The following is a 26,986-nucleotide window of genomic DNA, read 5'->3' as shown; positions in this document are numbered from 1 at the left end:
TCAGCCAGGTCACGATCTCGCGGTCCGTGAGTTCGAGCCCCGCGTCAGGCTCTGGGCTGATGGCTCGGAGCCTGGAGCCTGTTTCGGATTCTGTGTCTCCCTCTCTCTCTGCCCCTTCCCCGTTCATGCTTTGTCTCTCTCTGTCCCAAAAATAAATAAAAAACGTTGAAAAAAAATTTTTAAAGAAATAGATAATGAAATTTTATCCAGTTGAAAAGGCATATTGCATTCTTACAACTTTTTTTTCTCTATGACATTTGACTACAGTCTCTCTTTCTCTCGTTTCTACACACCCCACACACACCTCTCTTTTGCCTATAGCTCTAGTAGCCGCTAGCTGGCATATTGCCTTTTAAATTTTATATTATTTGAGATATATCTTTCAAATTCTTTATTACACTTACCACAGGGAGATATTTTCTGAGTCAATAGTTATTGTCATTCACTAATCATATTCCTAGTTAGAATATACAAGCTTGGCAAAGAATCTTTCCACTTGTCCCACTGACCATAGAAATGTTTTACTTGGTTATTGGCTGGCAGAGTCTGCTCTTTTATGCTCTTGTTCTTCTGTAGGCCTCTGTATCTGTAAATAGTCAACCCATAGAGTGCGTACTCTTCAGGGTCTAATAGACCTCTAGGAAAGAGACTTCTTGTAATATTCCACAGGTCACCTGTGCTGCTTCATCAGCAATGAGCTTCCTGTTCTGTTGCCAAATGCCCTGGGTGATGGGACTTCCCACAGCGTGTGGTGAAGTTGTAGAGGTTTGTCAGGACAGAATTTAGGTGACATGTATAGGCTTCAGCTAACTTGAAAGGTGAGTCTTGATTCTGGATGGCCTTGGGTGAATTATTTACTCTCTGTATGCTTTAGTTTCCTCACTTGTAAAATGGACACAATATCAGGGTACTTGGGTGGCTCAGTCAGTTAAGCTTCTGACTTAGGCTCAGGTCATGGTCTCACGGTCCGTGAGTTCAAGCCCCACATCGGGCTCTGTGCTGACGGCTCAGAGCCTGGAGCCTGCTTCGGATTCTGTGTCTCCCTCTCTCTCTGCCCTTCCGCCACACACACCCTGTCTTTCTCTCTCTCAAAAATAAATAAACATTAAAAAGAATTTTTTTTTTAACGTTTATTTATTTTTGAGACAGAGAGAGAGAGCATGACCAGGGGAGGGTCAGAGAAAGAGGGAGACACAGAATCTGAAACAGGCTCCAGGCTCTGAGCTGTCAGCACAGCTGACAGCTGTCGTGGCTCCGTGGGTCCGTGGCTCGAACCCACGGACCGCGAGATCATGACCTGAGCCAAAGTCGGACGCTTAACCGACTGAGCCACCCAGGCGCCCCTAAAAAGAATTTTTTAATGGAAACAATATTTACTTCGTAGGCTTATTTTTAAGATTAAGATTGTCGGGGCGCCTGGGTGACTCGGTCGGTTAAGCGTCCGACTTCGGCTCAGGTCATGATCTCACGGTCCATGGGTTCGAGCCCCGCGTCGGGCTCTATGCTGACAGCTCAGAGCCTGGAGCCTGTTTCAGATTCTGTGTCTCCCTCTCTCTGTGACCCTCCCCCGTTCATGCTCTGTCTCTCTCTGTCTCAAAAATAAATGTTAAAAAAAAATTAAAAAGAAAAAAGATTAAGATTGTCATTCATAGGCATTTGATATATAGTTGCTATTCGTATGGTGTATCATAGCCTGGAGGATTGTGGCAGATTTTTTTTCTCCTGAATAGATTACAGGAAGAAGAGGAAGCAAGAAAATATGCTGAGAAGATATCATAACCTTACCTTTCTTTCCTTCTCTGAAATAGTAAGGAACAAAAGAACATGTAAAGAAATAATTGTTATACAATGTTATCTAATGCAATGACAAAAGTATATTCAAAATACAAAAGGGGAAATGTTGAACTGGACTGGAATCTGGGAGGGCTTTGAGAAGAAGTGCTTCTAGGGCAGAGTTTTGAATGATAAGTGAGTAGAGGGGGGCAGGTGAGGGTGGTGGTGAGGGGGGACATGCCAGGTGAGGAGGGTCTGGACAGCACCATAACTTTGGCATGGTACTCCTGGTAGACCTTGGAGTGTGGGGAAGTCTTGAGAGATGAGACCAGAGAGAGAGAGAGTGGATCCAGACAATAAGATTGACTTCACCTGTATGTGTAAGGGCTTCTCAAAGGGACTGAGCATGCCCTGAGCCCGCCTTTCTCCTACCTGTTTCAGAGGTGTCCCAGGCTTGTTAATTCCATAAAGTGCAGCCCTGGCTAGACAGTACTATCTCTTGGTTATTTTTCTCTGTTTGGGAAGCATTGCTTCATAACTTCCCAGACATGCCTGCATATCTACTGTTATACCTCCTCTACTGCTAACTCTCTCCCAGCCACATCCAGAAGCTCAGCAGCAGTTGTTTTGGAAGCTGTCACTGACCCTCAACTATCATCCAGGACTGACTTTGATCCAAATGTATTCAAATGTGACTCATCTAGAGAGACAGATTTGCACATTATAGAAATAGAGTTCCAGGTTCATATAGCAAATCCAACAAATAGGTACTGGGTCAGCCTGAGTGAACTTAATTCAATGGGCATCCCACACAGAATGCTGAGGTGTTGGAAACCTGTCTGCTCAAAGTACATGTAGTGGGGGTGCAGCCTGGAGCGGGTATTTATGAGGCCTTCTTCAGACCCAGGAGGTGTGGCTAGACTATGCTGGCCCACACTCTTTCTTGGCTGAGACAAAATTTCTGCCTTTCTTTTTGTTCCTTACAGAATGTCTTGCTTTTTGGTGATCGTGAACATATTGCTGCTCGTTCATGATGCAGGTGAGTCACTTTTCAAAAAACCTTTGTGGGTATTTCTGAAACAGCGTTGGGAACAGTGAGGAAAATAGTGATTTGGAGATTTGAGGAAAAACAAGCAAATAATTTAATCTCCCTGAACCTCAGTCTTTTCATTTGTTGGATGGGAATAACAATGTTGTATTTGTTTCACAGGTAATGTTGAAGAACAGATGGGAAAATCTAACAGACACATATTGTAAAGCATTGTTTACTTTTTAAATGAGAACCCCTACACCCACCCCCAATTTGGCTTGTCCATTCGAGTCTATATTAGATAATTAAACTTATTCACACCTATGCTTTGAACTTCTCTAACTTAAACAAAAATATCTAGACATTCTTCCCCACTTCAAATAACTCTGACAAGTGTTGATTTCGGGTATAGTATCACAGAATATTTGAGACCAGACCTGTCCTGAAAAATCTGGATAGGTGGTCAGTGCAGGGTTTTTATAATTCTTTTTTCTCAATTCTTCAAAAATGTTGGGATGAACAGTATACATATGTTGAAAATGTTAATGTAACTCAACTAACCAAAAGTATATATGCAAAAAGACTTTATAGAAACACACGTGTCCAAAACCTCCAATATAATTACTGCACAAAATGATCAGACATTTTTATAGTTGTCAGACACAGGCCATCTCTCAGGGACCTCCAGCCGTTTTGCCAGTCTCAAAGATGGCAGCAGCTTGAAGGCATCCTTAGGTTCCAGAGATCCACTCAGGAGTTAGTGTAAGGCCTGGTTCATCCAGATTGCATTTACTACCTCTTTTCTTTTGATGCTTGGTTACTGTGTGTGTGTGTATGTGTGTGTGTGTGTGTGTGTGTAGGGAGGCAGTCCACTCACAGTCAAGAATAACCCAACCAGATAAAGGAAAGAATATGTATATAGGTGAGAAAGAAAAAGGTGTGTTAGTTCTAATAATATAGCAATATTGATAGCCTCATACTGTGTGCTAGGTATATAGTAAGTGCTTCAGACATAGTATCTTTCTACAGCTTTCAAAGTGTTTTCTCACATTATTAGCTGTTTGCTGAGCTTTTGCTCAGTTTCTTAAGCCTTGGGAAGCTAAAGACACAATGCGCTAGAAATATAGCACAGATTGAAATAGACAAAAGAGTTATTCAGATTCAAGTAGGATCATCTGTAGACATATCAGACACATCACCAATTACCTCATCAGTAGATTGTGTTTTTGTCATTCTTTGGCTAGAGGCTTTGGATTCCTGAGTCTGAGACCTTTTCCCTTGGGACCAGAAGGGGTACAACGGTAGCAAGACTTCCTGGGTGTAACCTGAGAAGCTAGAATTAAGGCCCTCTCATGAGTAAGCTATATATTTTTATAAGAAATTAGGAAGAAGGGCAGCTTACTAAGGCATCCACCCATCTGGTCCACTCTTTCTGTCTCTCTGAAAAATGACTGAGCCATGCCATATAAAAACAGCCCTAAGATCCCGAGGTATTTTGTAACAAGCCCAGGGCAGTTATTTTTATCATAATTATACATTAGAAAACTATAAGCCAGAGAGAATAAGTGACTTGCCCATTGCCAAATGACTAGTAAGGGGGGCTTAGAACTAGAACTTAGATTTACACCTCTTCAGATTAGGATTTTTCTTATAACCACAATCCACTGCTTCTTGATTGTGACCACATTAGACAAATAACAATTTGAAGAAGAAAACATTTCAGTTTTTATATGTGTATCTATCCTTCTAAAGGTTATACAGATTATTTCTCCTTGCCTCCTTCTTTCCATCCTCATCTGTCTTCCTTTATATTCATTCATTTATTTAATTAGTTGTTGATTCATTCATCAGTTTTAAGATGAGTGTTTACTGGTAGACGGAAGAACACAGTTCAGATGGAGGTCTGTGGAGCCAGACTACCTGGGTTTGAGTCATAGTTCTACTACTTACTAGCTATGTGTCCCTGAGCAACTTCACCTCACTTGTGCCTTGGTTTCCTCGGTAGTAAATTGGGGATAATAACAGTAACTACCTCCACGTTAGTGTACAGATTAAATGAATTAAATTTATGAAAATCTATTAGAATATGTCTAACACAATATAAACACTTGATACATGTCACCAGATGCATTAATCAGAACTCTCCAGAGAAACAGAACAAACAAAATCTATATAAACAGATCATGTGATAATGGAGGTAAGAAGTCCCAAGAACTGTAGTGGGCAAGCTGGAAACCCAGCAAAGTGATTGCCAAGTCTGAAGGCTTAAGACCCAAAAAGAGCCTTTTTTTTTTCGGTTTGAAGTCTCAGCTCAAACAGTCAAACAGAAGTTCCCTGTTACTCAAGACAGGGTCAGCCTTTTTGTTCTATTCAGGCCTTCAACTGATTGGAGGAGGGCCACCCACATTATAGAGGGCAGTCAGCTTAGTTTACCAACTCAAATGTTGATATCATCCAAAACACCTTCCAAGACGTGCCAAAAATAATGTTTGACCAAATACCTAGGCACCCTGTGACCCAGTCAAGTTGACACATAAAATCACACTGGATAGTTTTTGACTGCATCAAGTCCTGTGCTAGGCACTGGTGAAACAGGATGGTTAAGATATGGTCTCTGTACTCTGTGGACAGTTTATGCCCAACCCCACCAATAGCCACATGATTGCCACTGATGAATGAGCAGATTGCAACTATTGTTTAGCTGGAATGTACCCTACTGGATATCTCTCTGGCTGCTCTTTGCTGGGCTGATGGCTCAGAAGCTTCCTTGCCTATGAACATTTAAAATTTGGATTTCCCCTTGGTGTTTCACCTATGTTTTTCTTCTTTCTTTTTTTAAGTTTATTTCTTCATTTTGATAGAGTGAACGGAGGAGGGGCAGAGAGAGAGGGACAGAGAGAATTCCAAGCAGGCTTCACACTGTCAGCACAGAGCCCAATGTGGGGCTCAATCTCATAAGCGGTGAGATCATGACCTGAGCCAAAACTGAGTCGGATGCTCAACCGACTAAGTCACCCAGGTGACCCTATGTTTCCCTTCTATTTAGTCTCACTTTATTATATCACACTGACTGGTTCTTCCTCCTTTCTGATGCCTGTTACCTACACAGTATCCCTAGGAGAAAAAAAGATTGCCTTCTTAGTAGAGTCCCTACTTTCATAATGCTTAAGTTTCATTATTCTGTCTTACTCAAATTGGGAGCTTAGTTTTATAGGCTCAAAAGTGTGGTAACTGTGACCTGAAACTTTCTTTTTAAACTCTGAAATGTCTTGTTTCTTTCTGCATTGCTACCAGTATCTTACTTTGTGACCCCAAGCAACTCTGCTTCCCGAGTTTCAATTTTGTCTTTCAGCCAAAATAATTGACAGAAGAATTCTGACTTGGAAGCCCAATTTATAAAGTAAATTAGAGAGGGATTGTTTTGATTGAGTTGGTAAAAGAAAGGAAGTCTCACTGATTTGATCTTCTCTTGGCTGTCAGTGACAACTTCTGGGATGGGCTCTGGAAAAAATGGTTTCAAAGATTGAATCAGATGATCTCTAAGCCTTCTTCCAGCTCTAACAGATCAGGAACCAATTCCATGTCATGATTCAATGAATAGTACAGAGTGCATGGCTGTATTCTTCCCAGCCCTCAGCTCCTTCTGTTGTTAATTCTGCCCAGACCAGTAGGTATTTGTGACAAGTAGAATAGACTGACTTACTAAAAATCTGTTTCTGCCTTTCTAATTTGCCTTCCTACCTTGCTGAGACTAGAGAGTAAAACAAACAAACAAACAAACAAACAAAAAACTACATTTCTAAGATTGCTTTACAGTTTGGGTTCTGGGAATGACATAAACTCTGCTAATCAGATACATTTGCTCACAGATTGAATCACTAATTGATTTGAATGGGGAGAGAGGTGATATTGCACGAGGCATCCTTTCTTTTGCCTGTGTGAATCTAGCAGGTGTGGTTTGGCTCTGGAGTCAGTGATGACTTCCTGATTTACCAGCTTCCTGATATGGCAGAGGCAGCAGTTCTGGCAGACCAGCTCTGAAGTGTTGTTCTGAGCCTAGCATAATGTGAGGAAGGACAGAACACACACACTGCAGGTCTTACCTTCTATGCCCTACTTTGGGCTTATTCCTCCAACCTTCCAGTAATTCTGTAAACATCTAATTGTCTATACTAAATTCCTTTCTGCTTGAAAAAGCTAGAATTATTCATTTTATATGTTATTAAACCCGACCTGATGCAGCATTCACTAGCCTTTATAAATACTTTACTAACTTCATTTCTTCTTTGACATTCTCAGTGTCTATAGAAGAGTTACGGGTCCACCCGTTCACTGACTTTCCTCTCTCCTGCCACTTCTCCTTTGTGGAGGGCACAGAAAATATTGAGTTTTCTTGGGAAAGAGAAGACATCAAAGGGGGAATATGAAGTAGAGGATGATAAAGAATATTACCACTTTCTCAGGTATTATGATTTTTTTTGAAGTTTTCTCAAAGTTGGTCTATAAGTTTCACAATAACACAGAGCAACTAGAGGATCAAAACTTCTTGTATGAGGGAAGAGTCTCTGTGGATTGGGCTGAAATTTCTGCGGGGACCCTATCACTTTTACTAAGATATGTGTATTTCATGGATAAGCTACAAGTGCTCAGCCATCACACCAAATGGAAGAGGTGAAAGTACAATTAAGCTAATAGTAGAAGGTAAGGGCGTTTATTGAATGAACTTGGTATTAAGTTCTATCTCTGTTTATAGGGATAAATTGTAAGCTTCCTCTTCTGGTGTTGTCAGTTTTCCTCTTCTACTCAAATTTTTATAGGCTCCTCTCATACCCATCATGTAATTCATCTTAGCTGAAAATACTGCTCTGAACCAAAATTGCTGTATCTGCACCTGTCTATATTACCCATTCTTTTCAAACAAGCAAACAAAATATATATACAAAACCAAAAACCACAGACATTATCCCAGACTCACCAAACAAATTGTAACACTGAAAGCCCAAAATGTTATATAATATAATTCTCCTACATGAAAACCCTGACCTATGTCCTGTGGTTTAGTGAGACCAGTCCTGCACTGGGTATTAGGAGGCCTAAGTTCTAATTCTGGATGACTCTGGATAACTTGTTTAGCTTTTCTAGGCTTCATTTTCTCACTGTTAAAATATGGGATTGGACCAGTTGATCTTTGTAATGCCCCAGGGATGCTCACCCTTCTCAGGATTATAGGAGAGTGGTCTTCTTCTCACCAGAGATCTCCTGTGGGTGGAGGGAGGCACAGTAGAATCCCTCCAGGGCAAGTGCTGGTAGAGATAAGAAGGTGGTGGTGAAAATCATTTGTTATCTTCTGTGACTCCAGCAGGGTGTCTGAGGTCAGCAGAGGGTCTGCAATGAACCCCTGGAGAGGGGAAGATTCCAAAAGTAAATACAGCAGTGGTAGGTGAGACCTGCAGGGTAGGAGCATATATATAGCGTGATTTTCTCTCAATGCCTACATCAAAAGTTTAACCACAGTGAATCTTAAGATATGTTACCTCCATAAGGCTTAATGTAAACACTAAGGGCAAGATTTCTGCTAGCTTGAGCTTCCTGACGCCAAAATAAAAAAGAAACTAATTGTTTTGTTATTTTTTCCAGCCAGACTTTGAAATGCCCCAGGTGCAGTTTGATAGGATTGATGATGAGGACGTGACAATGTGCATCTCTAAGGGCTGGTACCTCATGCCCAACGTGACCTGGCTTGACCCAGCAGAGAGGGACCTGAGCAATCACAGTACCATAGGTCCCGGAGGAGCAGATGAATGGCTTCTACAGGGTGTTCCCTGTCCTGAAATACACTGTCAAGTTAAATGAGAAATATGTCTGCTGCGTAACAGAGACAGATGTGAAAAACCAGCCCTTCAGAATCATCCACAAGTACCCAAGTGAGTGAGTGAAAGCAGGGTGTATTTCATCACAAAAAAAGGAAGCATGATTATGATTATTATTAACAATTATTTCTGGATGATGGGATTATAGACATATAAAAATACATATTTTTTCTTCTTTGTACCTGTCTTATGCAACATTCTATAATGAACATATATTATGTTTTTACTCCAAAAAAACTATACTTTAAAAAATATTTTTAAGCATCTTTATGAAATATAATTTACATGCCATAAAATTTACCCATTTGAAATGCACAATTCATTGTTTTAGTATATTCAGAGAAATGTTCATCCATCACCATTATCTAATTTTAGAACATTTTCATACCCTAAAAAGAAACCCCATATCCATTACCAGCCACTCTCCATTCCTACCACCATGTCCCTTAGTCCTAGGCAAACACTAATCTACTTTCTGATTGTGCAGTTTTGCCTATTTGGACCTTTCATATAAATGGAATCATACGATATGTGGTAACTGGTATCTTTCACTTAGCATAAGGTTTTCAGGGTTCATCATTTTGTAGCATGTACTGGCACTTCATTTATTTTTATTGCTGAATAGTATTCCATTGTATGGATATACCATATTTTATTTATCCATTAATCAGTTAATGGAAATTTGTGTTGTTTCCATCTATTGGCTACAATGAATGATGCTGCTATGAACATTGGTGTGCAAATTTTTGTGCTAATATATGTTTTAATTTATCTTGGTATATACCTAGGAGTGGAAGTGCTGGATCACTTGGTGGCTATTTTTAACCTTTTGAGGAATTTCCAGGCTGCTTTCCAAAGTGGGTGCACCATATTACACTCCCACCAGCAGGCTATGAAGGTTCTGATTTCTCAATATCCTTGTCAGCACTCATTATTATCTGTTTTTAAAATTTTAGTCATTCTAGTGAATATGATAGTATCTCATTGTCATTTTGATTTGCATTTCCCTGATGGCTAATGATGTTGAGGATCTTTCCATGTGCTTATTGGTGATTTGTATATCTTATTTTTTTTAATTTTTAATTAAAAAAAATTTAACATTTATTCATTTTTTTTTTTGAGAAACAGAAAGAGACAGTGTGAGCAGGGGAAGAATAGAGAAAGAGGGAGACACAGAATCCAAAGCAGGATCCAGGCTCTGAGCTGTCAGCACAGAGCCCAACATGGGGCTCGAACCCACAGACCATCAGATTATGACCTGAGCCGAAGTCGGGAGCTCAACCAACTGAACCACCCAGGCGCCCCTTGTATATCTTCTTTGAAGAAATATCCATTCAAGTCCTTTGCCCATTAAAAAATGAGTTATTTTCCATTATTATGAGTTATTTCAATAACTCAAAAGTGAATTAGTTTTTAATTATTAAGTTGTAAAACTATATATTTTGGATACCAGTCCCTTATCCAATGTATATTTGCAAATACTTCCTCCCCTTCTGTGGTTCTCTTTTTACTTCTTGATGATGTCTTTTGTAGCAGTAAGGTTTCTAATTTTTATGAAGTACAATTTATCTATTTTTTTTTTAGAGAGAGCAAGCAGAGGAGAAGGGTAGAATATGAGAGAGAGAGAGAGAGAGAGAGAGAGAGAGAGAACTCTAAGCAGGTTCCATGCTCAGCACAGAGCCCAGTGTGGGGCTTTATCTCACAACTCTGAGATCATGACCTGAGCTTAAATCAGGAGTCAGATGCTCAACTTACTGAGCCCCCCCAGGCACCCCAATCTATCTATTTTTTTTTGTCACTTGTGCTTTTGGTGTCATATTTAAGAAGTAATTGCCTATTCCAAGATCACAAAAATTTACTCCTATGTTTTCTTCTAAGGATCTTATGATTTTTTTTTAAGTTTATTTATTTTGAGAGAGAGACAGCAAGCATGCGTGTGCGAGCAGTGGAGGGGCAGAGAGAGAGAGAAGGGGAGAGAGATCCCAAGCAGGCTTGGTGCTGCCACTACAGAGCCCAGCGTGGGGCTCAATCCCATGAACTGCAAGATCATGACTTGAGCTGAAATCAGGAGTCTGATGCTCAACTGATAAGCCACCCAGGCACCCTAAAGGTCTTATGATTTTTTAACTCTTACATTCAGGTATATGATCTATTTTAAGTTAATTTTTGTGTATGATATGAGATAGGGGTCCAACATCACTTTTTATGTTGAGATATTCAGTCTTCCCGGGACCACTTCTTGAAAAGGCTATTCTTTCTCCATTGAATTGCCTTGACTTCCTTGTCAAAAATCACATGTCCATAAATATAGGGTGTATTTCTGGTCTCTCAATTCTGTTCCATTGAACTATGTATCTGTCCATATCCTAGAGCCACATAGGATGAAAAGCTTGGTATAGCTTTTTAGTGAGTTTTAACACAGGAAAGTGTCAGTCTCCAACTTCTTTTTCAAGATTGTTTTGGCTATCCTTGTTTTGACATTTCCATATGAACTTTAGGACTATTTCTTAATTTCTGCAAAAAAAAGGGCATCTGGGATTTTGACAGGGAATGTGTTGAATCTATATATCAGTTTTTGGAGTACTGCCATCTAACAATATTGTCTTCTAATCTATGAACATGAATGTCTTTCCATTTATTTAGGTCTTCCTTAATTTCTTTCAATGATGTTTTATAGTTTTCAATTTATAAATTCCATACTTATTTTGTTAAATTTAGTCATAAGTATTTTATTCTTTTTGATGCTTTGCAAATGCAGTTGTTTTCCTAATTTTTTTTTTGGAATGTTCTTTACTAATAAAAAAATACAGTTGGGGGCACGTAGGTGGCTCAGTCGGTTAGCGTCTGACTTCAGATCAGGCCATGATCTCACGGTTCACAAGTTCAAGCCCCGTGTTGGGCTCTGTGCTGACAGCTCAGAGCCTGGAGCCTGTTTCAGATTCTGCATCTCCTTCTCGCTCTCTGCCCCTTCCCCACTTGTGCTCTGTCTCTCTCTCTTTCTCTCTCTCTCAAAAATAAATAAAAACATTAAAAAATACAGTTGATTTTTGCATATTGATTTTGATTCTTGCAACCTTGTTAAATTCATTTACTAATTGTAATAGTATTTTCTGTGGATTCCTTAGTATTTTCTGTGTACAAATCATGTTATCTGTGAATATAATTTTTATTTTTTCCTTTCCAATCTTGATTACTTATATTTCATTTTCTTATTTAAGTGGCCTGACTAGAACCTCCAGTGCAATGCTAAACAGAAGTGAGAGTAAACATTCTTATTTTGTTCCTGATCTCAATGACAAAGCATTCATTCTTTAATTATTAAGTATGGCGGTAGATGTGGACTTAGTGTAGAGGGAATTTATCAGATTGAGAATCTTGTCTTCTATTACCAGTTTATTAAGTGTTTTTATCATGAATGAATTTATGATTTTGCCAAATGCTTTTCTTGTATGTATTCAGATGATCATGTTATCTTTGTCCTTTATTCTGTTGATACAGTATATTACACTGATTTTTGTATATTGAACTAACCTTGTATTCCTGGAATATATCACATTTGACCATAGTACATAATCCTTTTAATGTGTTATTGGGTTGTGTTTGTAGGTATTTTGCTGAAAATTTTTGCATCCATATTTATAAGAGATATTGATCTATAGTTTTCTTGTGATGTCTTTGTCTGGTTTTGGTTATCAGGATAATACTGGCCACAGGGAATAAGTTGAAATGTATTCCCTTTTCTTCTGTGTTGAGAAGGAAAGGGAACTTTTCTCTCTGTGGAGAGTTGGAGAAAGATTGGTGTTAATTCTTTAATTCTTCAGCTTTTAGGTTTCTTTATTTTCTCTTTTGCTTTCCTGTTCTCTGTTCATTTATTTCGCTCTGGTCTTTATTATTTCCTTCCTTCTGTTGGCTTTGGGTTAATTTGGTTTTCTTTTCCTAGTAACTTAAGGTTGATCTAGGATCTTTCATCTTTTTTTTTTTTTAATCAATATAAAAACAGGGAGGGGGACAAAACAAAATTGACTTTAAGGTAAAAAGCATTTTAGAAATCAGAATGGTCACTACATAATAATAAAACTTCAATTCAGCAGGAACATATAACAATGTTAAACTCTTAGGTATATGTTATAGCTTCAAAATATATGAATACAAAATTGAGATATATTTAAGAAAAATGTGTATGTTCAAAAACTTTAACATACTTTTTTCTGTAATTGATAGATCAGGCAAACTAAGAACAACAAGGATATAGATTTGAACACAAATAACAAGTCTAATCTAAAGGACATATTATAGAACACTGCATCCAACTACTTGCTGAACACACAGGGCTATTTACAAAAATTGACCATGGATTAAGCTATAGAACAAATCTAATAAATTTCAAAGACTCTCTATAGACCACCTCAGCAAGTAACAAGTAATAAATACAACTTTTTCAAAAATAACAAAATAAAAATCTATCCATTATAAATTTAAAAATACATTTTAAAAAGTTCATAACCAGAAGGAAATCATAATGGAAATCAGATTATTATATAATATTTCAGAAAAACTACATATCAAAACTTGAGGGATACAGCTAAAGCATTTTTAGAAGGAAACATAGGTTTAAATACTTACAGTAGAAAAAAGATTCAAAATTAATGAGTAAAACATAATACAAAATTAGAAAATATTTATTTACAATTTTTTAATTTGTATCCAAATTTGTTAGCATATAGTTCTATAAGGATTTCAGGAGTAGATTCCAGTGATTCATCCCCTATGTATAACACCTAGTGCCCATCCCAACAAGTTTCCTCCCTAATGCCCCATACCCATTTAACCCATCCCCCCACCCACAACCCCTCCAGCAACCCTCAGTTTGTTCTCTGTAGTAAGAGTCTCTTATGTTTTGTCCCCCTCTTTGTTTTTATATTATTTTTGCTCCCCTTTCCTTATGTTCATCTGTTTTGTATCTTAAATTCCTGATATGAGTGAAGTCTTACAATATTTGTCTTTCTCTGACTAATTTCGCTTAGCATAATACCCTAGTTCCATCCATGTAGCTGCAAATAGCAAGATTTCATTCTTTTTGATTGCTGAGTAATACTCTATTGTGTATATATACCACATCTTCTTTATCCATTCATCTGTTGATGGACATTTGGGCTCTTTCCATACTTTGGCTATTGTTGATGGCGCTGCTAAAAACATTGGGGTGCATGTGCCCCTTTGGAACAGCACACCTCTATCCCTTGGTAAATACCTAGTAGTGCAACTGCTGGGTTGTAGGGTAGTTCTATTTTTAATTTTTTGAGGAACCTCCATACTGTTTTCCAGAGTGGCTGCACCAGTTTGCATTCCCAGCAACAGTGCAAAAGAGATCCTCTTTCTCTGCATCCTTGCCAACATCTGTTGTTGCCTGTGTTGTTAATGTTAGCTATTCTGAGAGGTGTGAGGTGGTATCTCATTGTGGTTTTGATTTGTATTTCCCTGATGATAAGTGATGTTGAGAATTTTTTCATGTGCCTATTGGCCATCTGGATGTCTTCTTTGGAGAAGTTCTATTCATGTCTTTTGCCCATTTCTTCATGTCTTTTGCCCATTTCTTCAGTGGATTTGTTTTTTGGGTGTTGAGTTTGATAAGTTCTTTATAGATTTTGGATACTACCCCTTTATCTGATATGTCATGTGCAAATATCTTCTCCCATTCTGTTGGTTGGCTTTTAGTTTTGTTGATTGTTTCTTTCACTATGCAGAAACTTTTTATTTTGATGAGACCCCAATAGTTCATTTTTGCTTTTGTTTCCCTTGCCTCCAGAGATGTGTTGAGTAAGAAGTTGCTGCGGCTGAGGTCAAAGAGGTTTTTGCCTGCTTTTTCCTCTAGGATTTTGATGGCTTCCTGTCTTATGTTTAGGTCTTTCATCCCTCTTGAGTTTATTTTTGTGTCTGGCATAAGAAAGTGTCCCAGGTTCATTTTTCTGCATGGTGCTGTCCAGTTTTCCCAGCACTGTCTTTTTCCATTGGATAGTTTTTCCTGCTTTGTCAAAGATTAGTGGATTTGTGGGTCCATTTCTGGGTTCTCTATTCTGTTCCATTGATCTGAGTGTGTGTTTTTGTGCCAGAAAATATTTAGAATTGAGAAAGATCTTTCTTCTTTTTTTAATATGCGCATTTAGAGTAGTAAATGCACTGATTTAGCTGCATCTCAGATATTTTGGTATGTTATGCTTTCATTTTCATTCATCTCAGAGTATTTTCTAATTTCCCTTGAGATGTCTTCTTTGACCTTGGTTATTTAGGATTGTGTTGTTTAATTTCCACATTCTTTTTATTTCCTAAATTTCATTGTTATTGAGTTCTAATTTCATCATATTTTAATAAGCTTTGAAATATGAAGTGTGAGTTCTCCAACTTTGTTCTTTCTTTTTTCTTTCTTTCTTTCTTTCTTTTCTTTTTTTTTTTTTTTTTTTACCCATTTTCTGACTTACCTCTCCTCTGGAAATCACCAGTTTGTTCTCCATATTTTTGTCTCTTTTTTTCCTTTGTTTGTTTGTAACTTTGTTCTTTGTTTTCAAAATTGTTTTGGCTATTCTGTACCCCTTGGATTTCCATATGAATGTTATGATCAGCTTGTCAACTTCTGATCAAAAGCAAGGTGGGATTTTGATAGGGATAGCTATGAATCTGTAGGTCAATTTGGATAGCATTGCCATATTAAGATTTTGACCCATGAACATTGATACCTTTTCATTTGTTTAAAGATATGATTTTTTTTTTTTAATGTAAAAGGGGCACCTGAGTGGCTCAGTCAGTTAAGTACCCAACTTTTGGTTTTGGCATAGGTCATGATCCCATCATTTTTGGGTTCGAGCCCTGCATCAGGTTCTGTGCTGACAGCATGGAGCCTGCTTGGGATTCTTTCTCTTTCCTTCTCTCTCTGTCCCTTCCCTGCCCGCTCACTCTCTTTCTCAAAACATAAACAAAAATTAAAAAAATAAAAAATGTAAAATAAATTGTAGAGGCCCTGAGGTTAAATGAATTTGGAGGGAAAAAAGACCAGTACATGACACACTAGAGAAATGAAGCCCACTTTAGAATAATTTTGCTGCTGTTTTCTTGTTGAAGGGTGTAATGGCTCAAACCCTACTGCAAGGAAGAAAGAGAAGGGGGAAAATGAGGACGAGAAAGAGAGGAAAGAAGGGGAAGACAAGAGAGAGGGACAGAGGCATGGAGGTAGAGCGTGCAATATGTATTGGCAGGTTACATAAAGACAGAAAATGTTTATCCCATTTAGTGTCTGGCAGATCATCTTTTCATGACCTTACCAAGAAATGTTCAGTGGAGCAATTGTCCAGCAACCAGAGCAGAAAAGACTGAGAATTGATAATTGTATCTTTTTCGTGACACTACTTATGAGAATTAAAAGATTTAATAAAGTTAAAATTTCCTAGCATAGTTCCTGGACATAGTACACTAACAATAAATGTTAGGTGGTATTGTCATTAAATATGTTCTTGTTTTTATTTTTATTACTTCAACATCTTAAGAATGTTTGTTTTTAAGAGGGTAGGCTCTAGAGTCATAAAATCACTAATAATGGGCAAAATTTAAAATAAAAATCATAAAAATCTGCTTAAATAAGCTGAAAGGCATAATTGTCTAAGCATAAAAAGACAAAAACAAGAAAATAAAACTCCCGCCAAAAAGCATATGCTTATTTTATTTTACATATGTACTGATTATGGAAAATTCAGGCAATAATGCAAGAAGAAAGAATAATTTTTTCCTTCCTGTGAGTTTATAATAATAAATGTATATTTTCCTAACCAAAGAAAAAATATAATGTGGAGGAACTGGACAGACTTCAGAGAAGAAGAACAGATTCTTATAGTAATTTTTTTTTTCTTCAACGTTTTTTATTTATTTTTGGGACAGAGAGAGACAGAGCATGAACGGGGGAGGGGCAGAGAGAGAGAGGGAGACACAGAATCGGAAACAGGCTCCAGGCTCCGAGCCATCAGCCCAGAGCCTGACGCGGGGCTCGAACTCACGGACCGCAAGATCGTGACCTGGCTGAAGTCGGACGCTTAACCGACTGCGCCACCCAGGCGCCCCCAGATTCTTATAGTAAAAGATCAGATAATTAGAACCTTATCCTAAGAAGAAAAGATTAGGAGATTACTTTATTTTGGCCTTAACTATTTAAAGCACCTTTATAAAAATAGATACTGATTTGTTGTTCATGAGATTTGTGAAGAAGATAATAAAATAGGATAGTCATAAATTAAAACCTCAAGATTTTAAAATATCCCTTAAAATTTTTTCAAAACTGGAGTAGGTTATGACCTAGCAATTACACTACTAGATATTTACCGAAAGGATACAAAAACGCTGATTTGAAGGGACACATGCACCCCAATGTTTACCAGCGTTATCAACAATAGCCAAATTATGGAAAGAGCCTAAATGTCCATCAACTGATGAATGGATAAAGAAGATGTGGCATGCATATATACATATACATATATATATATATATATATATATATATATATATACATATATACATAGATGGAACTAGAGTATATTATGCTAAGTGAAATAAGTCAGTTCACCAAAGACAAATACATGATTTCACTCATATGTGGAATTTAAGAAATAATACAGATGAACTTAAGAGAAGAGAAGGAAAAAATGAAATAAGATAAAAACAGAGAGGGAGGTAAATCTTTAGAAACTCTTAAATATAGAGAATGAACTGAGGATTGCTGGAGGGGAGGTGGTTGGGGGGATGGGCTAAATGGGTGATGAGCATTAAAGAGGGCACTTGTTGGGATAAGCACTGGGTGTTTTATGTAAGTGATGAGTCACTAAATTCTACTCCTAAAACCAGCACTACACTATATGCTAGCTAACTTGAATTTAAACTAAAAAACAAAACAAAACAAAACAAAAAACTGGAGTAGGTTAATAGAAAAAAGGTGTTGAATCTCTAGCCAGGTGTGTGTGTGTGTGTGTGTGTGTGTGTGTGTCTGTGTGTGTTCTATGGGTACGATAAAAATAATAGTAAATACTTAAATAGAACTCTTACTTGGCTTCTGTTGCTGTTCTAGGGCTTTATGTATAGGTACTTATTTAATCATTGTGGGAATCAGATGAGAAAAATAATATCCACATATAAGTATGTTTATCAGATTTAGTAAATAAAAACAGAGAGTGCTCAGTTAAATTTGAATTTCAGATAAACAACAAACATTACCACATATGTATGCCAAAAAATTATTTGTTATTTATGTAAAATTCTAATTTAATGGAGTGTCCTATATTTTATTTGGAAAACCTCTATCTAATAGATGGGGAAACTAAAGCTCAGAGACAATTGGGAGGGAGCAAACTTCACTGGAAGAACAGAAAGAAGAAGCTAAAGAACAATTACTCTTTCATGCTTTCTGTGCTTATCTGTAGAGGAGAGGGGGCTGGAACCATGTTCTTTGGAGGCCTCTTTTTCTTCTATTTTTCTGTGTTTTTGGTAAGCCAGTTAGGGTCATTCATCTATTAATTCAACAAACATTGGAAGAATGTTTAGTTGGTGCCAGATGTTGGCACTGCACCATGAAAGATAACCAAGATTGAAGTAGTTCCTGTCCTCATGCAGTGGACAGGTTAGTGGGGAAGACACTGATTAAATGAGGGAACTCTGCAGGGTGAGGGGAGTTATGATGGAGAGAAATCGGGTCCAGCAGGAGCATGCAGAGGGCCGCCTCACTTGGTTTAGGAGGATAGCATTGGGTAGGGTGGTTGTTCTCAAGCCGCACTCTCAGATGAGCAACATTGGCACCACCTGGGAGCTTGTTGGAAATGAAGATTTTCAGGCCCCACCCAAGACCTACTAAATCAAGAATTCTGGGGGTAGGCCTAACAATTTGTGTTTTAACAAGGCCTTCAGGTGATTCTGACCCACTCTCAAGTTCAAGAACCACTGATGTAGGGCATCAGCCCTCAGGGGTAATGAAGACACTCACAGCATCTCTGGCTTATCCCTCCCCATGAGATGGGGTGCCATCTCCTCAAAGTCATGGGCAGCAGGTGAGGAAAGCAGAGCTCCTGGCTCCTTGGCCCGTTCCGGTAAAACAAGGATAATTAGACAGACTCAGAGATTTATTTTGCGTTGTCCATTCCTTTAAAGGAAAGAAAAATGGAGGTTACTTATTCCTCAGATTATTCTCACATATTCAGAAGCCTTTCTCACATATTCAGAAGTAGTTAGAGGTCTCTGACCATTACCATGGGGGCCACAGACTCTTTTCTGAGACACTACAAAAAGTTATTAATAAGTTGACTTCAAGGAAATTCCTGTTTCATGTCCTCTGAAATGCTCCAAAAGGTCAACACCTAAAAATGCCTGGTGTCCTGGAAGTGCCTAGAGTCCCCTATATTTTACTTTTCTTCCTTTCTAACTCTGTGCGTGGACTTATTTATATAAAGCCCTTTGAGATCGGGCATCTGCCTATTTTTCCACCCTCATAACTCACTGTTTTTCAACACATGGCTATTGCCGTTACTTTCAGCTAACTGACTTCTCATGGTTCTAGACTGTGCTTATTTTTTCATTCTGCCAAACCACCACAGAGGCCCTGCCTATGCTTAGGTTGCCTTTCTTTTTTGGGACTGCTTCATGGACTCCTAATCATCCTGAAGGATTTGGCTCAGACGTTAAGCCTTTCCTAAATCTCCTACTCTCATTTCTATTTGTTCAATATTTCATTCATTCATCAAATATTTGTTGGGCTACAACTCTGTGCCAGATACTCTTTTAGGCATTGGGTATACAGAAATAAACAAAAAGAATTCCTTCTGTCTTGGAACTTACATGCTAGCAGTTGGGTAAAATAGGCAGTAAATAAACAGATCATTAAAATATGTAGTATGTCACTGTATGGGTCCATTTATGTGAAATACAAAAACAAGCAAAATTATGCTGTCAGAAGTTAGAGTCGTGCTTACCCTTAGAGTGTGAAGAGGGCACAGTGGCTAGGAGGGAGCATGAGGAAAATCTGCAGGTGCTGGTAATATTCTGTTTCTTGGTCTGGGTGCTAGTTACATGATTGCATTCAGTTTGTGAAAATTAATTGAGCTGAACACTTACATGTACTTTTCTGTGTGTATATTATATTTCAATGTAAACTAAATGTTTATAGGTAGTGTATCAAATGGTCAAGAGTTGTATAGAGAAAAATAAAGCAGGGAAGGCAGATTGGAAAAAGAGTGGAGGGGGAGGGAAGGAAGGTTGTGATTTTAAATAGGTTGTCCAGAGAAAAACCTTACTGAGAAACTAAATTTTAAGAAGAATTTGTAGGAGGTGAGGATGCCAGGCCCTGGGATGGACAAGGGCTGGTGGATTTGAGTAACAGCAAGGAGACCACTGGTTGGAATGAAGAGAATATGAGGAGAGTGTAAGAGATGGTATCAGAAAGATAACAAGAGACTGGAATGCATTGTGCTTTATAGGCCATTGTAAGGGTTTTGGCTTTTGCTCATACTCTGAGAAAAGATGGGAAACTATTAGAAGGTTTTCAACAGAGGAGTAAAATTACCTCACTTATATTTTAAAAGTATCTTTCTGGTGACTTTTGAGAAAAGAGCCAAGAGAGATGAGGATGAGAGCAGGGTGGCCAGTTGGGAGGTTGTAATAATAATCCAGGTAAGAAAAGATGATGACTTGTCCAAGATGGTAGTAGTGGAAATGGTGAGAGGAGAGTGGGTTATGGAGGCAGAGCAGATAGGATTTACTGACAGATTAGATGACGGGTGTGCAGAAAAGAGAGAGTGGAGTCACCTGAGAGAGTGGAGTCACCATTTATTCTGATCCAAAAGTCTGAAATTTGGTTTGGATGTGTTAAGTCAGAGAGGCCCATTTCAGACATTTGAGGGGCCATGTTGAATTGATGGTTGGATCTGAAATTGGAGTTGAGAAGTCCAGGCTTGAAACATGCAACTGAGAGTTGTCAGTCTATAGATGGTATTTCAAATTGTAAGACTAAGTGTGCTTACAAGGGAGCAGTCATAGATGGAAAAGATTAGAGGTCCAGGAACGGAACCCTGGGACCCTCCAACATTTATAGGTCAGAGAGATTAAGAGAAACCAGCAAAGGGAAATGAGAAGGAAAGGACAGTAAAGTAGAGTGGAAAAGAGGAATGTGTTGTGACCTGGAAGCCAAACGAAGGAAATGTTTCAGGGAGGAAGGAGTGATCACTTGTGCCAAAAGCTGCACACAAGTCAATAAGAGGAGGACTGAGATGAGATCATTTGAGAGAAAGAACACAGGCAGTTTTGGGGGACTAAGAATAGATCACTGGAGAGGTAACACAGAAGACAGTTTGTTTCAAAGGGGAGCAGCAGAGAAATGTATGTTAGCTGAGAAAGTTAGGGTTTCACTTTTCTTTTTCTTTGTTTAGATGAGAGGAATAACAGCTTGTTTGTATGTTGATAATGAACAAGTGGAGAGGGTAAAGTTGAAGTAGAATGGGGGAAGAATTGCTGAGTAATGTCTCTTGGTAGGCAAAAGGATGGGGTCCAATGCACAGGTAGAAGGGTTTGCCTAGGTAAGATTATGCAAAAGATTATGCATAAGTCAGAGTATGTAGGCACTGATGACAAAAGTGAATAGTGTGGTTTGGGGAGCTTGTAGAAATTCTCTTCTGCTTGCTTCTAATTTTCTTAGTGAAATAGGAGGTTTATCAGCTGAATGTGAGGCTGGGTATGATGGTATTGGAGGTTTGAGGAGAAAGGATGAAACGGTCATCTAGGAGAGGAGAGGAGAATAACTAAATAAACATGACAGTCTTCCTGGGTAGCACAGAAGGCATATTTGAGGTTTATGGTTGTAAATCTAAAGTGAGAATACTTAGTATGGTTGTGTGTTTTTCTCCAGCCACATTCAATTGCTTGTGTATAGGCACAGAATGGGAGGAGGGTAGGGTTAGCCAGATGTTGGGGTTTGGCCATACAGGTGTGACAAAGGAAGACAGATATGTGCTAGAAAGTGATGATGTAACCACCCATGGGATCTAAGCTGTGTTAGAAAGGGTAAGGGATGTAAAGCAGGGGAAAGGACAGTGAGGAAGCAGTAGGATCATTGGTATCCAGGTCCTAATGGCAGCCAAAGAGTTCTTAGAGTCAGGTACTAGAGATAGTGAGCTGGAGGGGTAGAAGGTAGTGGTTGGAGAGTTTCATTGCTTGGAATTGAGATAATGGAGTGGTTGTGGTTAATGCTAATGACAAAATCTAAGTTCTAACCATGGAGCGGGTGACTAAGGGAAAATGGGAAACAAGATCCTTAAAGGAAAGAAGGTCCAGGTCCAAAGAAGGTCAATGGGTGGATCATACACCAAGAATTATGACAGAAGTAACGTTGAATGGCTTGGCAGGACCAGCACCTAAAATCAAGGAATGGTGGTGGGGAGCAATAGAAGAATGTAACATGGAAGGTAGTGAATGGAAAAGTCTAATGGGATGAGATTTTAAGCTCGAAGTGTGCAGAGAGGAGGGAGAGAGAATTATCTGGAAGCCATAATGAGAAGTAAGGAATTCACTTATGTCAAATGTATGGAGGATGTTAGAAAGAAAACTTGAAAGGGCTATAGGGGAAGAAGTGTCCTCAGAGGAAAGTCAAATTTCAGTTAGAGCAAGAAGGTAAGGGAAATGTTAACAGAAGTTGAGAATAGAAGGGGTTTGCTGATGATTGATAGCAGGTTCCAGAGGGCACAGTAGAAGGGTTTCAGAATTTGGGAATGGGTTGTAAATAGGATCCAAAAAGGAAGGGTAAGAGCCATAGGGAGATCAGAGTCCACGGGATTAAGGATATACTGGGGGTCTTGTGCTTCTTGTCATGTTAAGCTTGAAAAGGGAAAAAGACACGGTGAGATTAGATATGGTTATCTCAAGACAGACCATAATGGCAAAGCTGTGAATGTTGTTGAGGGGAAAGAGGGTGAGGGTTTTGTCAGGAGCACACAGAATTTTCAGGTCCTCTCTTTACTCTCTGATGAAGGAGTGGAAGCCAGGATGGAGCAGACTTATCTGGATCATGTGGAACTCTGGGACTCCCTTTTGATTCTTGTGGGTGACAGCATGGAAGCTGGAGAAAGAAAAGCAAGACAGCCACATACAGTAGCTCAGGTTGTGCATATTACAAGTCAAGGGTGTTTCATTTACATACACTCTAATGTAACCACCCTGGAAAAACACACTCTCCACAACACCTGAAATATATTATATTCGTAAACTTTTAACATTGCTGAGATTCATTATTATTCATCTTGTCACAAGGCTGTGTGAATCCCTTATAAAGAGAAACCACATTGCCCTATCTCTCTTTTCTGGCCTCTGAAACATAGTAGACTTTTGGAATAGGCGTCGTTAGCTCTTAATTCCTGAGTCTTATCATCATGGCTCCAGAGGTGCAAAATAACTTGGAACCTTGATATGGAAATGCATGACCTCTCTATTCCTTTTCTCAGGTCACACCAGGAGCACCCTCCTCCTTTCTCCCTCTGTGGACTCACAAGCTAATAAACAGACTCTGCAGTTGTTCCTTGGCCTGGGATTACTTCCTTTCAGAGAATACTGAAATGTGGTGGGATTTGCTGACTGGTGACATCAATTCCTCTTGCATGTGTCTCAGCCCTACAAACCTAATAGACGCAGTAGTGCAATTTCAAGGCCATGGACCTGTTTGGCTTCTGTTTCCCTTCTGTCTCTGAAAGTTGGTAGGAAATATCCATTCACTTCCTTTTTCTCTTTTTGCTTCTCTAATTGTTCCCTCAACAATATTGTTGAATTGATGAGTGAGTAAATCAGAATTTTGCCTCACAGATGGAGAACTGCTAGTGCCGAGTGAGGGTTATTTGAGTGTTACTGCTCTTAGGGAACAGAGAACAGAGATGATTCATTTTTCTCAACTGTTCTTTCCTGTGGGACTTTCAGAGATGCATTGTAGCTGATTGCAGGGTTTGCCTCTGGTACAGAACCCTAGCCTACCATGTTTTCATTCTTTTTTTACAGGGATAAAGTATCCCCACATGTATGTCTACTATTAAGAGATTTGAATAACATCTACGCAAAGAGCAAACTGTCTTGCCTTTAGCCAGTGGAGCTCCTGTTTTTCTCCTGTGGATGATATTCGTTTTTGTTCTCAGCACTTATCTGTCATAAACCAAGAAAAAGTAATGAGGTAATAAGTCCAGTGTGTTGGATGCTGCCTGAAACTATAGAGCTCCCCTATCTTGTGTCTCTCAGGCCTGCATGTTTAAGTCTTATTTCTTCATCTTTAATTCTGTTTCATTTATAAGATTTACTTTCATTTGACCTTATGCCTCTCTCATGTTAAATGCTCTGAGTAGAATTTAACAACCTTAACTGCAAAATAAAAGATGATTGAAAGCCTGATGTACTATCTACATTGTGTATGTTTCATTGATGTGGTGCTTCAGTGATGATTTGTTGGAGAGTCAGGGCAGATCAGGTTTCCTCTAAGCCACTTTTTTGCTCTTGGTATTGAGATTACATGGGCACTTTGCCAACACAAAAGGAGACCTAAGGGACATCTTCCTAAAACTGATTATAGATGGGATCATTATATTTCTAAAAGCCTTCTCTGGGCATTATTGGACAAAGGCTACAGAAATCTTGGAAAGTCAAAGAAAGTGAGACTAACTCTTAAACTCTTCTGATTTGTCCAGTTGATTTCAGTCTTTATTATTCCTAAACGTCACCTTCCAAATCTCTCCTTTCAATGCTCTTTGTGCAGATTCTCCTCCTTTGTTCCCTTTGGAAATGGTGGGGGTTGGAGGATGACATCTGTCCTGGGCCCTGTAGGAATCAAGATTAGGTTATGGGAGAGACAAGGAAAAGTCATGTAAGACAAAAGCCAACACAGAAAATTGTCAAAGAACCAGAGATGTTAATTGGTTGACAACCTGAATTTTTTGAATCAGTGGATTCGGGTGATGAAATAATTTCTGTGGAGATAAGATGTATATCTGCTTCTGAAACCTCCATGTAGAATGTCACAGGAAGAAGGCACACCAGGGAGATTGATAGCTGCATTCTGAAGGTAAGTTTTCACCAGGACAGAACTTTGAGATGTGTGCTAGAAGTTGTGGGGGACCCACAATGGCTGGCATGATTCTTGGATGTATCCTCTATGGGGAGACCAAGTTGGACCAGGGATCATATTTCAGGGAAATTTAGAGGCCTGGCCTGAACTGTACTCACATATCTACTTAAAATAAAAAAGTGAAAGGATTTACATAGCTATTAGAACTAAATGAAGGAACTTATGAATTACTTATATGTGCTCAGCAACTACATAATGGAGAACATTAATTAGGAATTAGTGATTCACATTGATGTGATGATTTTTAAAATAAAGGGAAACACATTATGTATGATTTCTGTGATACAATTTAAATTATAAATTAAAATCTTGAAGGTTAAAAAAAATAAAATAAAATAAAGGGAAACATTGCAGCAAGATAGAATGAGTATGAGAGGGACCCACCCAGTGAATCCTGACTCTATTCCTCACTAGTTGTATGGTCTTAGACAAGTTCCCGAAATTTTATGAACTGTATGTTCCTTATCTATAAAATATCTTTTTCATAGGCTCATTGTGAGACTTATAAGAAAATATAATAGGTTAAAATAATTGATAATAATAAATGATACTTGACACATAGGACTCTTTTTGTGCCACAGACTATTCAAAAAAATTTGTGTACATTAGCTCACTGAATCCTCAAAAAAAGAAAAGAAAAATGATGAGTTAAGTACTGTTATTATGCCTCTTTAAAGAGGAACCAGACACAGAAGGTTAAATAACTTCCAGGAGTATAAAGGGCAGGGTCAGGCAGAGCCAGGATTTAAACCTAGGAAGCCTGGTTGTTAAACCAGAACAACATTCACAAGAATGTTGTTACGATACAGGTCAATTAGAAAGAAGTTGAAACATGAGACTAGGGATGACTGGCATTTACAAAACACAAAGAATATGTGAGAATATAAATGTGACTGGCTACCAGCTTTACTGTGGAGTCTGGTGGAACAATTTTGGATCATTTTGTTTTGAGCTGTCCCTGCTCCTTGGAAAATGACAAATTCTGCTAACTTTGTATAATTTAAAACTAGGCTAGGAATTAGAAGGATAAAGTCCCTTTTCTTTCAAAGGCAAAAATTTCCTTTCAAACATGTTTCATCCTTTTGACAATTTTATACAAGTTTCCCAGTTAAATATTGCATTCTTATCCGTTAACAATCTTGTCTCTTATTTTCCTGGCAATACATTCTTTTTATAGGCCCTCATTTTATCCAGTTTCTGGGTGTTTCATATCTGACCACAGTAGGTCAGATAAGACCTCTGTATTCCAGTGGTAACATCAGGGTGCATTTCCTGTTTTCTCCCACGTTCATTTAGCCTGTTTTCCAGCAAGTTGTATTACTCCATTCCATACGTGCTCTAAGTTTTGACCTCTCTATAGAATCCACAGTATCATTTCCCATGTGAATTCTCTACGTGCTGTGTATATGAATCTCATATATGAACTCAACCCATTATACCTTTTTTCTGTGTGCACTTTTTGTTAATGATGCCATGAGGAAGCAGGAGAAATATACAAGCCCAGAGTTTTTCCAAAGAGTTTTCTTTCTTTATGATGGACCTTCTCAACTCAACATTTTTTTTCTTTTTTTCCTCACTTGATACATTTTCCATAGCCATCTTGTCTACACAAAGGAATACTATCTCTACACTGTGTATTCCCAGATCTGTACCTCCAGAGCTGAGAGCTCTTCCAGAAACTCTTCCAGAAATCTATCCAACTGCTCACAAGGTATCTCCATTTGGATGTCTTAAAGTAACTCATATTCAATTTGTGGAAAATGTAATTCATTTTTTCCTCCCTTCCTTCTTTCCTTCCTTCCTTCCTTCCTTCCTTCCTTCCTTCCTTCCTTCCTTCCTTCCTTCCTTCCTTCCTTCCTTCATTACTCCCTCCCGCCATCCCTCCCTTCCTTCCTCCCCGAGCCAAGCAGTATCTTCTGTTCTCTTACCAATCACAGGAAATGGCATGACTATCTACCAAGTTATCCAAGCTGGAAGCTTGGAGTCATTCTGGACTGTTACCTCCTCCTTAACTCCCATAGACAGTCAATAGCCAACTCCTGTCCCTGCTACCTCCTAAACCTTCCGTGAATCCTCACTGCCATTATCTTAATTCAGATCACCATATTTCTCACCTCATTCCTGAAATCACCTCCTAACCGAGCTTCT

General features: G+C 38.6%; 1 protein-coding gene across 3 annotated transcripts in view; it reads right to left on the bottom strand.

Annotated features, from left to right (window-relative positions):
- Positions 1-6,595: 6,595 nt before the first annotated feature.
- Positions 6,596-26,986, bottom strand: part of FSTL1 (follistatin like 1) — a 76,787-nt gene continuing 56,396 nt past the window's right edge. Inside the window, exons 11-14 of one of the 3 annotated variants that reach the window (XR_009262151.1) lie at positions 24,377-24,531; positions 18,683-23,865; positions 8,016-8,250; positions 6,596-6,859 (exon numbers count right to left, since the gene is read on the bottom strand). The gene's annotated coding sequence lies outside the window, so the exon portion shown is untranslated. The remainder of the gene's footprint in view (positions 6,860-8,015; positions 8,251-18,682; positions 23,866-24,376; positions 24,532-26,986) is intronic. The other 2 variants (XR_009262150.1, XR_009262152.1) reach the window with 2 other exon arrangements.

Source organism: Neofelis nebulosa, chromosome 5 (assembly GCF_028018385.1).
Source record: "Neofelis nebulosa isolate mNeoNeb1 chromosome 5, mNeoNeb1.pri, whole genome shotgun sequence".
Classification (NCBI taxonomy): domain Eukaryota; kingdom Metazoa; phylum Chordata; class Mammalia; order Carnivora; family Felidae; genus Neofelis; species Neofelis nebulosa.
Note: the sequence above shows the minus strand (reverse complement) of the source record. Positions and strands in the feature narration are given on the sequence as shown.